A 14,374-nucleotide genomic window follows, 5' to 3' on the forward strand; every position below is an offset into this window, starting at 1 on the left:
CTTGTCTGCCACTGTGTGGCTGTTTTAATGGGATGGTGGAATTGCAATCTCTTTTTGAATCATTGAGAAAGTCTGGGGTTTCAAAGCTGTGGTAAAATTAACAATAATTAAAAAAAGTGGTAAAATTAACAATAATTAGCAAAGTATAATTATTCCCAACTCCTCCATCAAAGCACATTTTATATATTCAGCATTTAACAAGCACCAGCAGTAGTCAGAGGGTGCGGCTTAGCACATGAAAGCCAACCCAGCCTTGCCTCATTCATTTTCAAGCAATTCCTCAGACAGGTAGATGGAAATACCATTATTCTGCCTTTACAGGTAGAGGAAACGGAGATGTGTGAGGGACAATTTCTTACCCATAAGCGTCTGGTATTATGGCCATACTCCTCTGCTCTGTTCCCACTGTCTCCGCTCAAGCCCTCCTTGGACTCATAGCCTAGTCAGGCTCCTATTCCTTTTTTCAACACTCAATCCGCTCTGCTTCAGAGCAGAATTTCTAAATCACAAATCTGTGCCCATCTCTCTGCTAAACACCCTTCAAGGGGGGCTCTTGACTCTCAGGATAAAATTCATACTCCTGAATTGGCACATAAGTCCATTTACATATGACCTTGGACAAGCTACTTCCCTGTGCCTTAGTTTCCTGTAAAATGGATGATATAAATATAATAATGGTACCTACCTTACAAGGCAGGTGTGAAAATTAACGTAGACAAACCACTGAGAACGGTATCCTAACAGCATCTACACAGAGTAAGCAGTGAGTAGATGCTTGCTGCTGTCATCAGCATATTGCTCCTGCCAACCTTTTCCAGCCTTCCTCTTGTTTTCAAGCCTTTGTAAAGTCATCTACCTGGAGTGTCCTTTTCTTCACCTATTTGGTGCGTAATTGTGTTTTCCTATTCAACTCTTATGTCACCTCCAGGAAGCCTTCCCTGATAAGTCCCTCCCTGTTGTACTAAGTGGGATACTCCCTCTTTATGCTTTTCCTAGTTCTTTATACATACCAGAACAGCAACCACTAACTTGTCTGGGCTTGTACTCGCATCTGTAAAATTGGGACAATACTATCTATTTCATGGGTTATTCTGTGAATCAAATCTGAATTAATGAGATAATAGATGTGTACACTTTGTAAACTGTAAGACACCGTAAAATTGTTAGATTGCGTTTTTACTTTTAAATATCTATCCTGGCACAGTGGTTAAACATTTGGCTACTAATCAAAAGGTTGGCAGTTCATAGCAAGCAGCCATCTAAGATGCATCAATTGGTCTTTACCCACCTGGAGCAACAGATAATGAAGAACACCAAAGACGCGTGGTAACTATGAGCCCAAGAGACAGAAACGGCCACATATCCAGAGACTACATCAGCCTGAGACCAGAAGAACTAGATGGTACCTGGCTACAACCGATGACTGCCCTGACAGGGAACACAACAGGGAACCCCTGAGGAAGCAGGGGAGCAGTGGGATGCAGACCTCCAATTCTCATAAAAAGACCAGACTTAACGGTCTGACTAAGACTAGAAGGACTCCGGAGGTCATGGTCCCCAGACCTGTTAGCCCAAGACAGGAACCATTCCCAAAGCCAACTCTTCAGACAGGAATTGGACTGGACTATGGGATAGAGAATGATACTAGAGAGGAGTGGGCTTCTTGGATCAAGCCGACACATGAGACTATGTGGGCGGCTCCTGTCTGGAGGAGAGATGAGAGGGCAGAGGGGGTCAGAAGCTGGCCAAATGGACATGAAAATAGAGAGTGGAGAGAGGGAGTTTGCTGTCTCATTAGGAGGAGAGTAACTAGGAGTGTATAGCAGGGTGTGTATAAATTTTTATATGAGAGACTGATTTGATTTATAAACTTTCACTTAAAGCACAATAAAAATTCAAAAAAAAAAAATGGCCAACAGTTTAAATCCACCAGCTGCTCCTTGGAAACCCTATGGGGCAGTTCTGCACTGTCCTATAGGGTCACTATGAGTTAGACCACTGGATAGCAATGGAAACGGGAATCCTGTTTTCTCACCTTTAAAGCTACTGACCATGTAGCCATCATCCTCTACAACTGACAAGAAAATAAAACAAAAACAAAACCAACTGCTGGAGAATTGATTCCAACTCCTGGCAACCTCACGTGTGTCAGAGTAAAACTGTGATCCATAGTGGCTGTGACCTTTTGGAAGTAGATTGCCATAGCTGTCTTCTGAGGCGCCTCTGGGTGGATTTGAACCTCCAGCCTTTGTGTTAGTAGTCAAGTGCTTAATTGTTTGTACCACTCAGGGAGAGCCACTCACTAGGTCCCAGACTGGCAAGAGGAAAGCTGATGGGGGAAGGTTCTCAGGCCTAAGGAACATATATGATGATGTTGCTGGCTACTCAGCTAGGACAGCTGCAGATGGGTGTACTTTATTCAGTCGGGCCAGTGCCCTGGAGTCTCCAAACCTCTGCCTCATACATTCATGTTAGGTGCTGGGAGGACAAGGATAGAAGGAGCATGGGGCTAAAGAGCTACTTACTAGCCCCAGCCTCTATATCCTCTGTGGGAAGACAGAGTGAACCAAAGATAATCTTAGGGACCTCCCAACCCCAAACCCCCAGCTCCCCACTTCCTTAAATTGTGTAGCTTTGCAAGACTTTCACCAACAGACACGCAAACTCTATGATGAATTCATTAAGCACAGACATAGCTCTGATTCTCCCTTCTCTCTGGATGTTTCCTGCCTAGGTCTGCAAAATATCACATGCTGGCTTTATCTCTGTTTTATTTAAATATTAATTTTAAAATATTTAACAAAATAATCCCGTGAACTTGAGTTTGCCAAGTGTATATAAGGGGCAGGAACAACATCTGAACATTGTAGCCCCCAATAAACCAAACCAAACCCAGTCAAGTTGATTCTCACTCTTAGAGACCCTATAGCCCCGGCTCTGGCATGTATTACCAGTACCAGCTCTGTGGCGTCAGTTCTGACACATGGTGGCCCCATGTGTGTCAGAGCAGAACTGTGCTCCAGAGGGCTTTCAGTGGCTAAGTTTTTGAAGGTAGATCACCAAGCATTCCTTCTGAGGTGCTGCGGATGGATTTTCAGTTAACAGCTAAGCTCATTAACCATTTGCACCACCCAGAGGCTCCCTGACATATATTAGGCACCCGATGATGGTTACTGGGTTAATTAATATTGACTTGTGCCCAGAATGTTATAGCATCAATATTCTCTCCTAGGAGTGTTCATGCATGTGAAAGCAGGACAATGAATAAGGAAGACCGAAGAAGAATTGACGCCTTTGAATTGTGGTGTTGGCAAAGAATATTGAATATACCATGGACTGCCAAAAGAACGAACAAATCTGTCTTGGAAGAAGTACAGCCAGAATGCTCCTTAGAGGCAAGGATGGCAGGACTGCGTCTTACATAGTTTGGACATGTTGTCAGGAGGGATCAGTCCCTGGAGAAAGACATCATGCTTGGCAGAGTACAGGGTCAGCGGAAAAGAGGAAGACCCTGAACGAGGTGGATTGACACAGTGGCTAAAACAATGAGCTCAAGCATAACAACAATTGTAAGGATGGCTCAGGACCGGGCGGTGTTTCGTTCTGTTGTGCATGGGGTCACTGTGGGTCGGAACCAACTTGACGGCACCTAACAACAACAACAACAGGAGTGTTCATATTAACCATTTCAGTTCTTCTCTCTCAGTCCAGTTCTCACCACCCATGCAGCCATGTACATATATCACCACCCTGACCTACTCTGCAAACACCCAAGTACAAGGGAGACTAGGTAATGCCCTGAGTGTTGTTTTTGCTTTTATGCTGGATCCCATACTTTTGTCGTCTTGGGGCCATAGGGAGGATGAATGTGGTCTGATGCAGCCAGGAGCAGCCAGGGATTCTGTACGCAAGCAGTGTGATGTGCTTGAAAGAAAAGGGACTTTGCATCCCTTGAAACTTAGGCTCAAATCCCTGCTTTGTACTCCTCAGTGGGGTGTGGTTTTGAGCAAGTTATTTCACCCTTCTGAAAACACAGTGTTCTCAGTTGTAAAATGGGGGTAAGAATGCCTACATTCCCCCATTCTCAGAAAAGGATGATTCCCTCCTTGTTATTGAAAGCATGCTTTTCCCTCCATTGAACCTCATGCTTCACTAGCTCTTCTCATGCTGTTTTATAAACTGTTGTTGATTACATGATTCTCCCTGGCAACAGACCAGTGCCAACACAGCAGCTTTATATTAAAGGGTGTGATTTATAAAAACAGAATGCAGAAATAAAACTGTGCTTAAGAAAAAAGGGGAATATTTACCATCCAGATTTATTTTAAGGATTCAAGATAGTGCTTGGCACATATAGTAGGTACTCATAATCTTAGCTATCATTATCAACCATCTCAGGAATGTGAGAATGCTTTGAGATCATTAAAGGGTTCTGCACAAAGCCTGTGATAGTGGGATGGCTGAAGGTCAGGTCCAAGCAGCTGGTGCTAGAGCGGAGGGCTGTCCAAAGGCTCCCACTAACAGCCTGTTTCCTGTAACCATCCCCCAACCTCCAGGAGGCAAGGAATACCTAGAATATCTAGAAAAAGTGCATTGTTACACCCATTATCTCCCCAGGGGAGTAGGCAGAAAAGGGAATGTGTTATTATCCCTACTTTACAGATGAGGAAACAGAGGCCTTGGGAGGGGAAGGGAAGGACTTGCCCATGGTCACATGCTTATAAGTGGTGAGGCTGGACCTAGAATCCAGGTCTTCTGACAGCAACTGTGTACATAAGTTAAAGATTGGTAGAGGATTGAAGGTGCGAGAGAGGTTAGAGGCTCCTGTTCCTTGGGTTTTCCTTTCTTTTTTTGTTTTCTTTCTTTCCCCTACTTGTATGAATATTTTTAGAAAGTTCCAGTTTCAGGAAGATTGAACAAATAGCTAACTGTGTGGAGCATAACAGTGGCCCCACAACCTGAAAACCCCACAACTTATCCATTAACCACCAGTTCCTCCTTTCCTTAGCAAGTCTCCTAGGTAGTTTTGGAGTGGAAGTGGTCACAGTTGCTTCTGTTCTGCTGTAGGAAAACAGCCTGAACTTGAATTCTTCACTGCCACTTATTAGCCAGTGACCATGGGCAGGTCCTTCCCCTTGGCCTCCTTTTCTGTATAACAAGGATGCTGGTTACCTCTTATAGCTCCATGAGGATCCTGTGGCGTAGCATCTACAAAGCTGCCTGACACTGTGCTGGGAAGAGTCTTCATTCTTCTTTCTGGCTGGCCACTGTCAGCCTGTAGAGACAGTGGGCAGTGCTGGAAGAGAGTCTGTATAGCTCTTGCTCCTCAGAGGGAGGTTGGAGCCCCACAGGAACCAGAATGCAGAAATTACAGAGAAAGGTCGGCTATGGTGATGGTTAGCTCCGGAAGGAAGGAGGGCTCAAGAAAGGAAACAATGAAAGAATGAGAAGTGAGCCCAGAGACTGGGGAGTGGGTGTGTGGAAAATGGGATAAGCAAGGGGTACACAACTGTATCTTCAGTGTTTCATTTCTTTAAAAATGCGACTCAAATATTGCAAAATATTAGAATTGAAAAGAGCCAGGTGACGAGCATACACTCTGCATTTTCTTCTTTGCTTAAAATGTTCATAGTAACACGTATACATTGCTGGTGGAAATGTCAAATGGTACAACCACTTTGGAAATCAATTTGGCACTTCCTTAAAAAGCTAGAAATGGAACTACCATACGATCCAGCAATCCCACTCCTTGGAACATATCCTAGAGAAATAAGGGCCTTTACACGAACAGATATATGCACACCCATGTTTATTGCACAACTGTTTACAATAGCAAAAAGATGGAAGCAACCAAGGTGCCCATCAATGGATGAATGGATAAATAAGTTATGGTATATTCACACAATGGAATACTATGCATCGATAAAGAACAGTGAGGAATCTGTGAAACATTTCATAACATGGAGGAACCTGGAAGACATTATGCTGAGTGACATTAGTCAGTTGCAAAAGGACAAATATTGTATAAGACCACTGTTATAAGAACTTGAGAAATAGTTTAAACTGAGAAAAAAACATTCTTTTGTGGTTACGAGGCGGGGAGGCAGGGGGGTGGGAAAGTGGTATTCGCTAATTAGATAGTAGATAAGAACTACTTTAGGTGAAGGGAAGACAGCACACGATACAGGGGAGGTCAGCACAATTGGACTAAACCAAAAGCAAAGAAGTTTCCTGAATAAGCTGAATGCTTTGAAGGCCAGCGTAGCAGGGGCAGGGATCTGGGGACCATGGTTTCAGGGCACATCTAAGTCAATTGGCATAATAAAATCTATTAAGAAAGCATTCTGCATCCTACTTTGAGGAGTGGCGTCTGGGGTCTTAAATGCTAGCAAGCAGCCATCTAAGATGCATCAATTGGCCTCAACCCACTTGGATCAAAGGAGAATGAAGAACACCAAGGACACAAGGCGATTACGAGCCCAAGAGACAGAAAGGGCTACATGAACCAGAGACTACATCATCCTGAGACCAGAAGAACTAGACGGTGCCCGGCTACAACCGATGACTGCCCTGACAGGGAGCACAACAGAGAACCCCTGAGGGAGCAGGGGAGCAGTGGGATGCAGACCCCAAATTCTCATAAGACCAGACTTGTTGGTCTGACTGAGACTAGAAGGACCCCGGTGGTCATGGCCCCCAGACCTTCTGTTTGCCCAGGACAGAAACCATTCCCAAAGTCAACTCTTCAGACATGGATTGGACTGGACAATGGGTTGGAGAGGGATGCTGATGAGGAGTGAGCTTCTTGGATCAGGTGGACACTTGAGACTATGTTGGCATCTCCTGCCTGGAGGGGAGATGAGAGGGTGGAGGGGGTTAGAAGCTGGCGAAATGGACAAGGAAAGAGAGAGTGGAGGGAGAGAGCGGGCTTTCTCATTAGGGGGAGAGTAATTGGGAGTGTGTAGCAAGGTGTATATGGATTTTTGTGTGAGAAACTGACTTGATTTGTAAACTTTCACTTAAAGTACAATAAAAATTATTTTAAAAATGTTCATAGTAAAAAAGTTAGATTTTGGAGGAAGTATGAGTTGGAATTGACTCAATGGCAGTGGGTTTGAGTTTTTTTTTTTTTTTTTGAGGTAAATTTTCTGTTTTCACTTCTACTTGTCTTTTTCTCCATTTCCATGATGTCTGTTATTAATATGAACTACCATTTACTGATCACCAACATTATGCCAGGCACATTATAAATAAATTCCCTGTGGTTCCCTCAGCAACACTACAAAATAATTGTTCTTGTTCCCATTCACCTGATGAGGAAACTGAGACTTAAGATTTTACAGCTAGAAATCAACAGAGGAAGAATTTGAACCCAGAACTGTTGACATGAACACCTACACTTTTCCATGACGCAGTTTGGTCTCTTGCTGAAGAGTCTTGAGTGAGCAAGTGTTGGTAAAAGATGTTGGGATGGTACACTGGGTGTGGTTTGAGTATGGGCCGTGTACTGATGTTTGGTCTGTTCACTTTTCTAGGAAGACAACACATGTCTTTGTTTGTACTTGCTCATTGGGTGGGGACTTATTCTATTTCGTGTTTTAGGAGGGGTTAGCTGTGACCTCTGTGGTTCTGTTTGGTTCTTGCAGTTTACAAGGGTTTGAAAGATGACTGTAATTTCACCTTAAAGTGGGTGTCCTGGTTTCATTTCAGTATGTCCTCTTCTTCATCACCTTCTCATGGACTGCAAACCATAAATGGCTCCCCTTTCATTCTGGTCTCTTCCTTTATACATATGTACTTGGCTTCTTTTCTAAGGGTTTTCACTTGGAGAAAAGCTAATAAAACACGCAATAAGTTGGTACTTATTTGTAGTTAATCTCACAGGCTCTTGGGCCTAGCACTTTCAGAGAGATTAGGCAATGAACGAGGAGGGGTTGGGAAATCTTGTCACAACATTCCTGAGGCAGTAATGTTTCTCAAACCCCACATTTATGAGTCATGGTACTTCCTTTCTCAGAGCTGGCCAGGTGATATGTGACATCCAGTGGAGGGACTGTGGAGGTGTTTTCTGATTCTAAGCACTTCCAGCTGCTCCAGAGGTGAGGGCAGGTGGTGAGGGGTCTCAAAGGTGCTGCTGTCACCCTCAAACAGCTTGCCTTTCTGGGTAGTCCTGATCCAAACGATGGTTAGAATTATTGAAAGGGATCTTACCAAACCAAAAAAATCATTACCATGGAGTCGATTCTGACTTATAGCGACCCTATGGCACTGAGTAGAACTGCCCCATAGGCAGGCACATAGGCCCCATAGGCAGGCACAAGGAGCACCTGGTGGATTCAAACCACCAACCTTTTGGCTAGAAGTTGTAGCTCTTAACCATTATGCCGAGGTCATTTATTCCAGTTCCATCTAAAGAGGGGAATCCCTTCTCCTAATCCTAAACAGCTGCTTACGTACTACCTGTTATGAGGTTAGATACATTCTTCCTTCCCCACAAGACAGCCCATTCCGGTCCCAACCAGCTATACGAGTGTTCACCATAATATTTACGGAAATTTAGCGCCACTGTAATTTTCACAAACCAATCCAGATTTCTACTCTTGAAGCAATAAATAGTGTTTGTCACTTTCTACTTGACAGCGCCTCGCATATTTGAAGCCAGCTCTCCTGTTCCTCAATTCCTTCCCCTCTCCTCCTCTCTCCTTCCTGCCTGTTCCCTTGCCTTTCTCCAGGTGAAATGTCCCCATTCCTCCTTCCTGTGCCAACCTCACGGTCTGGGGTGTGGTGGTGTTTCCACCAGGTGCCTAGTCCAGCAATTGATGTTTGTAACTAGGCAGTCTAAGGAGATACCAGCAGAGGATCCTGGGGATGCTATGAAGGAGGCTTTGCTCCTGTTGTGTTGCCTCTCAACTCCTCTGCCCAGGAAGGTAGGAGTATCCAGAACTGCCCCTTAACTATTGACTGATTTTGCCTTTCCTAGTAACAGATGGTTTCTGGGCAATACTAATAATATCTACAATTTATTGAGAGCCTATTATGGGCCCGCTACTCAACATGTATTTATTCTTACAGCAGCTGTATGAGGTAGGCTTTATTATACCCACTGTATAGATAAGAAAATCGAGGGAAAAGGACACTTGGCCAAGAATATAATGCTCATAAATGGCAAAAGTGGAATTTACATTCCTTTTTATCTGGTTCTGAGACTATGCTCTTTCTGTTATCTCACTTTGCTATAAAAATTTTTTTTTTTTTTGCTATAGACCATATGAATTTCCTGAAACCCATTTTTTTTTTTTTTTTTTTTGGGTAAATACTTATGTAACAAGTCGTTTGCCTTTTATATATGCTTCACAGGTACAGTTCAGTGACATTAGTTACATTTATCGTGTTGTTCAACCATTGCTATTACCCATTTCCAAATTTTCCCAGCACGTGTAACAGAAGTTCAGTGTCCCCTAAGCAGTGAGTTCCCCTTTTCCCCTTCCTCCCACCTGCCCCTGGTAATCGCAAATAAGCTTTGGTGTCTATACACTTGCCTATCCTATATATTTCGTATAAGTGGACTCAAATAATATTTCTCCATTTGTGACTGACTTATTTCACTCAGCATGTTTTCAAGTGCACCCAAATGTCTTAAACTCCAACACATTCACTAGTGGATAAATTCAAACCACATCACAGTCTCTTCTACAACTTCTGAATCAGAACCTCAGAATAGTCTCTCAACTATATCTAAGTAATGATATGGCTTAGATTTTATTCAACAACTTACAGTTATTGATGTCTGACATCTTGGTTGAGCCTTGTCCTTTTGGAAAGGCAGAGAAGGTATTATTTGCACTGTACAGATGAAGAAAGTGCAGCCTTGTGCAGGTGAGTGATTTGTCCAAAGCAAAAGAGCAGGCCAAAAACTTCTTATCTTCCTGGTAGTAGATGCTTTACTTAGTGCTCATGCTTCCCTTCCCGTGAGTACACATACCAAGGCTTCCTCTCTGTGGCGATTTGCCCTTTTGCTCTCCCTGCCTCTGTTGCTGTTCATCTTGAGACTTCATCAGTCCAGGAGCTAAGTGTGCTGAGGGGCTGGTTCTCCATCCCTGCTCTCAGTAGTCATGAGTCACTAGACTTACACTGGGAATGAACGTGGAGGCGAGGAGGAGTGGGAGAGAGAGAAGTTCTGAAGTCCAGGAAGAATGAGACAGCAAGAGAAAGGAGGCTTCATTGTTCTCTAATTCTGAGATGCACGAGTCCAAGACAAAGGGCAAGAAAGTCCCAGCTGTTCTTCTAGCCCAAGTGGGATGGGAGAAATTCGATTCATTTCTTTGGATTTTTGTGGAAAGTTCTGGCTCTGTCAGCTAAACTTCAGCTATAACCTTTCAAACCATAACTGCTGGGAAAATAAGGACTGCCCTCAAAAGCTTCCAAGAACATGGAAGGCTACTGAGTGGAAGGCAACCAGGAAGCAACAGAAACTAAACTGTTCACCACCCTGAACCTCCTTTCCCCACCGTAGTGGGCTGAAGAGTGTTGCTCCAAAATCCATGTCCACCCAGAACCTCAGAAAAAAAAAAAAATTTTTTTTTTTTTTTTTTTAAGGTGAGCTTATTTGGAAATGGGGTCTTTGCAGATATAATTAGTCAAGGATCTCAAGGTGAAGTCATCCTGGAATTAAGGTGGGCTCTAAATCCAATGAATTGTGTCCTTATAAGAAGAGGAGGGGACACAGAAAGACACAGAAAAGAAGGACATGTGAAGACGGAGCAGAGATGGGAGTTTTGCTGCCACAAGACAAGGACTGCCAAGGACTGCCAGAAGCCACCAGAAGCTAAGAGAGAGGCATGGGATGGTTTCCTCCTCAGAACCCCCAGAAAGAACCAAACTTGCCAACACCTTGATTTCACTCTTTTGGCCTCCTGAACTGTGAGAAAATAAATTTATGTTGTTTTAAGTTACTGAGTTTGTGGTAATTTGTTATGGTAGCCAGAGGAAACTAATACACCCACCCACACTACTGATTTCTCACACATCCATTGAGCCATACGTCTATTCAACCAGCGAGCCATTAGTCAGTCATCATTTATTCATTTCAAACCTTTATTGACTACCATGTGGTAGGCCTGCACTATGCTGAGGGGACTCAAAGGCAATTAGAACCTAACTCCTGGTTCTGAGTAGTTCACAGCCCACACAGCAACCACCACCTAGTGGGATTTCAGTACATATTTGATGAATAAGTAACACAGAGAGACATGAATAATTACAACAGTAGGTTATAAACCACAGTTCCTGTCCTCTCATTAACAGAGATTATTTACCTAGAGTTGCTAACTTCATCAGGAGAAAAACTTAACTTGCTTTTAAGCTTGTCTGTTTCCTCTTTCTCGCCCTCTTTTTTTTTTTTTAGTTATGAATATATAGAGCTTTGGGGGGAAAAAAACAACCCAATAGATAATATTTGAGGCAGAAAAAAAAAAAAGAACGTAAATAAATAACATTTGGGCATAAAAGACAATCTAAAGAGATAACACTTGCGGGGAAAAAATGACAACCCAAATAGATAACATAAAAGCTACTTTCCATAAAGTTGAGTGACTCATGGCAACCTCATGTGTGTCAGAGTACAACTGCACTCCATACGGTTTTCAATGGCTAGAAGAATGTTAAAGCTGGAGACAACCTTCCAAGAAATTTAGCCCAGTAATTCTAATCTTTCTGAGCTAGGGAATGAATTTCTAAGGAAAACGATGGATTCTCTGTTGAAGTTCAACGCTTTCCCTTGATTGTACAAGTGCAATGACTTGTTTAAACTCACACAGCCAGTTAGTGAAAATGCTAGGATGTAAGATCTTAAAAGGAAACTCAGAAACCAGCTGCCTGAGTTCAAATCCTAACTTCACCTTTTACCAGATATTTGAGTTTTGATAAATAACCTGTCTATGCCTCTCTTTTCTCAGCAGTAAAATAAGGATAGTAATAGTAACCTACTTCATAGGATTATTGTGAAGATTATGAGGTAATACATGTTAAACACTTAGATCAAGAGTGTGAGCAAACTTTCTGTAAAAGGTCAGATAGTAATCATTTTAGGCTTTGTGGGCCAAGGGACAAAATTTGAGGCTATCATGCAGGTACTTATATAACCATTTAAAAATGTACAAACCGTTCTTAGCTCATGGGCCATACAAAAACAAACCAAAACCCACTGCCGTCTAGTCAATTCCGACTCATAGTGACCCTATAGGACAGAGTAGAACTGCCCCATAGAGTTTCCAAAGAGCACCTGGCGGATTCGAACTGCCAACCTCTTGGTTAGCAGCTGCAGCACTTAACTACTACACCACCAGGGTTTCCATACAAAAACAGGTGGTGGTTAAAAAACCTGATTTGGCCCATGAACTCGTAGTTTGCCAACTTCGGCTCAGAGCAATACATGGCACACGGTGAGCGCCCCATAGGTGTTAGCTTATGGTACTCAAGCCATGCTCTTTCTACTGCCAAGTACATCTCCATGTAGCATAAATAACGAAGGGAAACAAGGTGTTGGCTGACCAATTAGCCAACCTGTTTGTTAAAAATAAGCCAAGGTTACTAGGGTGTACAGCCTCTTGGCTCCTCCCAGTTGTGCAAGTCTTCCCATCCATGTCCAGCGAGAGGAGGCAAAGCAGCCAAAGCCCTACTCATTTTCAGGGAAGCTTCAAGTCAGGTGCTAGCCTCATGGGGCAGAAGTGGGTGGAAGGAGCTGGCATGAGGATCACAAAGTTTGGTTTCTGGGCAGGCATAGAGACATGGAGGGAGGAAAAGAACTATCAGTTACCAGTGTTCCAGGCTCTGGAGCACCCTGCTGTCTTACAGCTGTGGGGGGCTAGGCACATCCTCTTGCCCCTATAAGAAGCCAGTTCTGCCAGGTCTGCTGCCTTCTGCCCACACTTACTGTAGAGCAGCCAGACCTGGGGCAGCTCTGGGCACAAGCTCTACCATAGGGTTTGTGGGCTAAAAGAGCGCTTATCTATCCCCAACTGCCTCATATGCACACAGGAAAAGTAAGGTTGGGGAGAAGACTTGGCCAAGAACACATAGCAAGCAGATAGCTGCCCGGGACTAGTAACCTGGGCCCCTGCCTTCAAGCTCAATGTTTTTTTTTTTCTCCTGCCTGCATTAGTGCAGGTTTCTGTCTTTGGTGTAAATTGGCAACTACCAGGAAGAGTTGTCCAGTCCAGTCCAATTTTTTTATGATTTAAAATTTTCTAAAGTTTATTTTGTTGTTGTTGTTGAGACTATACACAGTAAAACATATACCAATTCAACAGTTTCTACATGTACCATTTAGTGACATTGATTACATGCTTCGAGTTGTTCAACCATTCTCATCCTTCTTTCCTGAGTTGTTCCTCCTCCATTGACATAAATCCACTGCCCCCCATAAAGTTCCTATTTAATCTTTCAGTTGCTGTTATCAATTTGATCCTGTATAGATAGTTACTAAAAGAGCATAAAGTTCAAGGTAGACACTTTTTACTGTTAAGCTGAACTGTTGTTTGGTTTTAAGAAGACTTCAGGGAATATTTTTGGTTTGAGGCTTAAAAATTATCTCAGGGGAGTGGTTTCAGGGATTCATCCAGCCACCATGGCTCCAGGAAGTCTGGATTCCATGAGAATTTGAAATTCTGTTCTACATTTTTCCACTTTTGATCAGGATTCTTCTATAAAATATTTAATCAAAATGTTCAGTAATGGTAACCAGGTACCATCCAGTTCTTCTGATCTCATGGCAAAGGAGGCAGTTGTTCATGGAGGCAATTAGCCACACATTCCATATTCTCCCCCTATTCCTGACACTCCTTCTTCTTCTGTTGCTCTGGGAGCCAGTCCAGTTTTTTTGATGGTCATCAGGGTGCAGACAGAGTTGACTTGGATAGCATCTGTTGCAGGGTGCAGTCACTTGTTTGTCAGCAATCCCTGAGCTTCTACTATGTGTGAGGCTTTGTGCTGGACACCAAAGATGAAAAAAGAGCCATTTCTGCTATTTCAAGGATCTCAACTTACAATGCAGTGTCATTATTGTTATTCATTTGTTCTTTTACTCATTTGTTCATTTATTCATCAGACATCTATGAGCATGTACTTTGTGTCAGGCATTGCAGTAGGTACTGGGAAAAAATAGTCCCTGCCTTTGTGGAATTTAAAATCTAGTGAGGGAGGTAAACAATAAACAAATACATATACACAGTTGTGTACAGGTGGATGTTTAACAAATGGTTCTCCAAGTGGAAAAAAGTTTTTTTGTTTGGAGGTGGTTTTGTTTTGGGGAGTAGCACTCAGTGATCTTCTTGTTGTAAATACTCCCACCATTGAGAATTTCAGCCAAAATGGCAGC

Source organism: Loxodonta africana, chromosome 3 (genome assembly GCF_030014295.1).
Source record: "Loxodonta africana isolate mLoxAfr1 chromosome 3, mLoxAfr1.hap2, whole genome shotgun sequence".
NCBI lineage: Eukaryota > Metazoa > Chordata > Mammalia > Proboscidea > Elephantidae > Loxodonta > Loxodonta africana.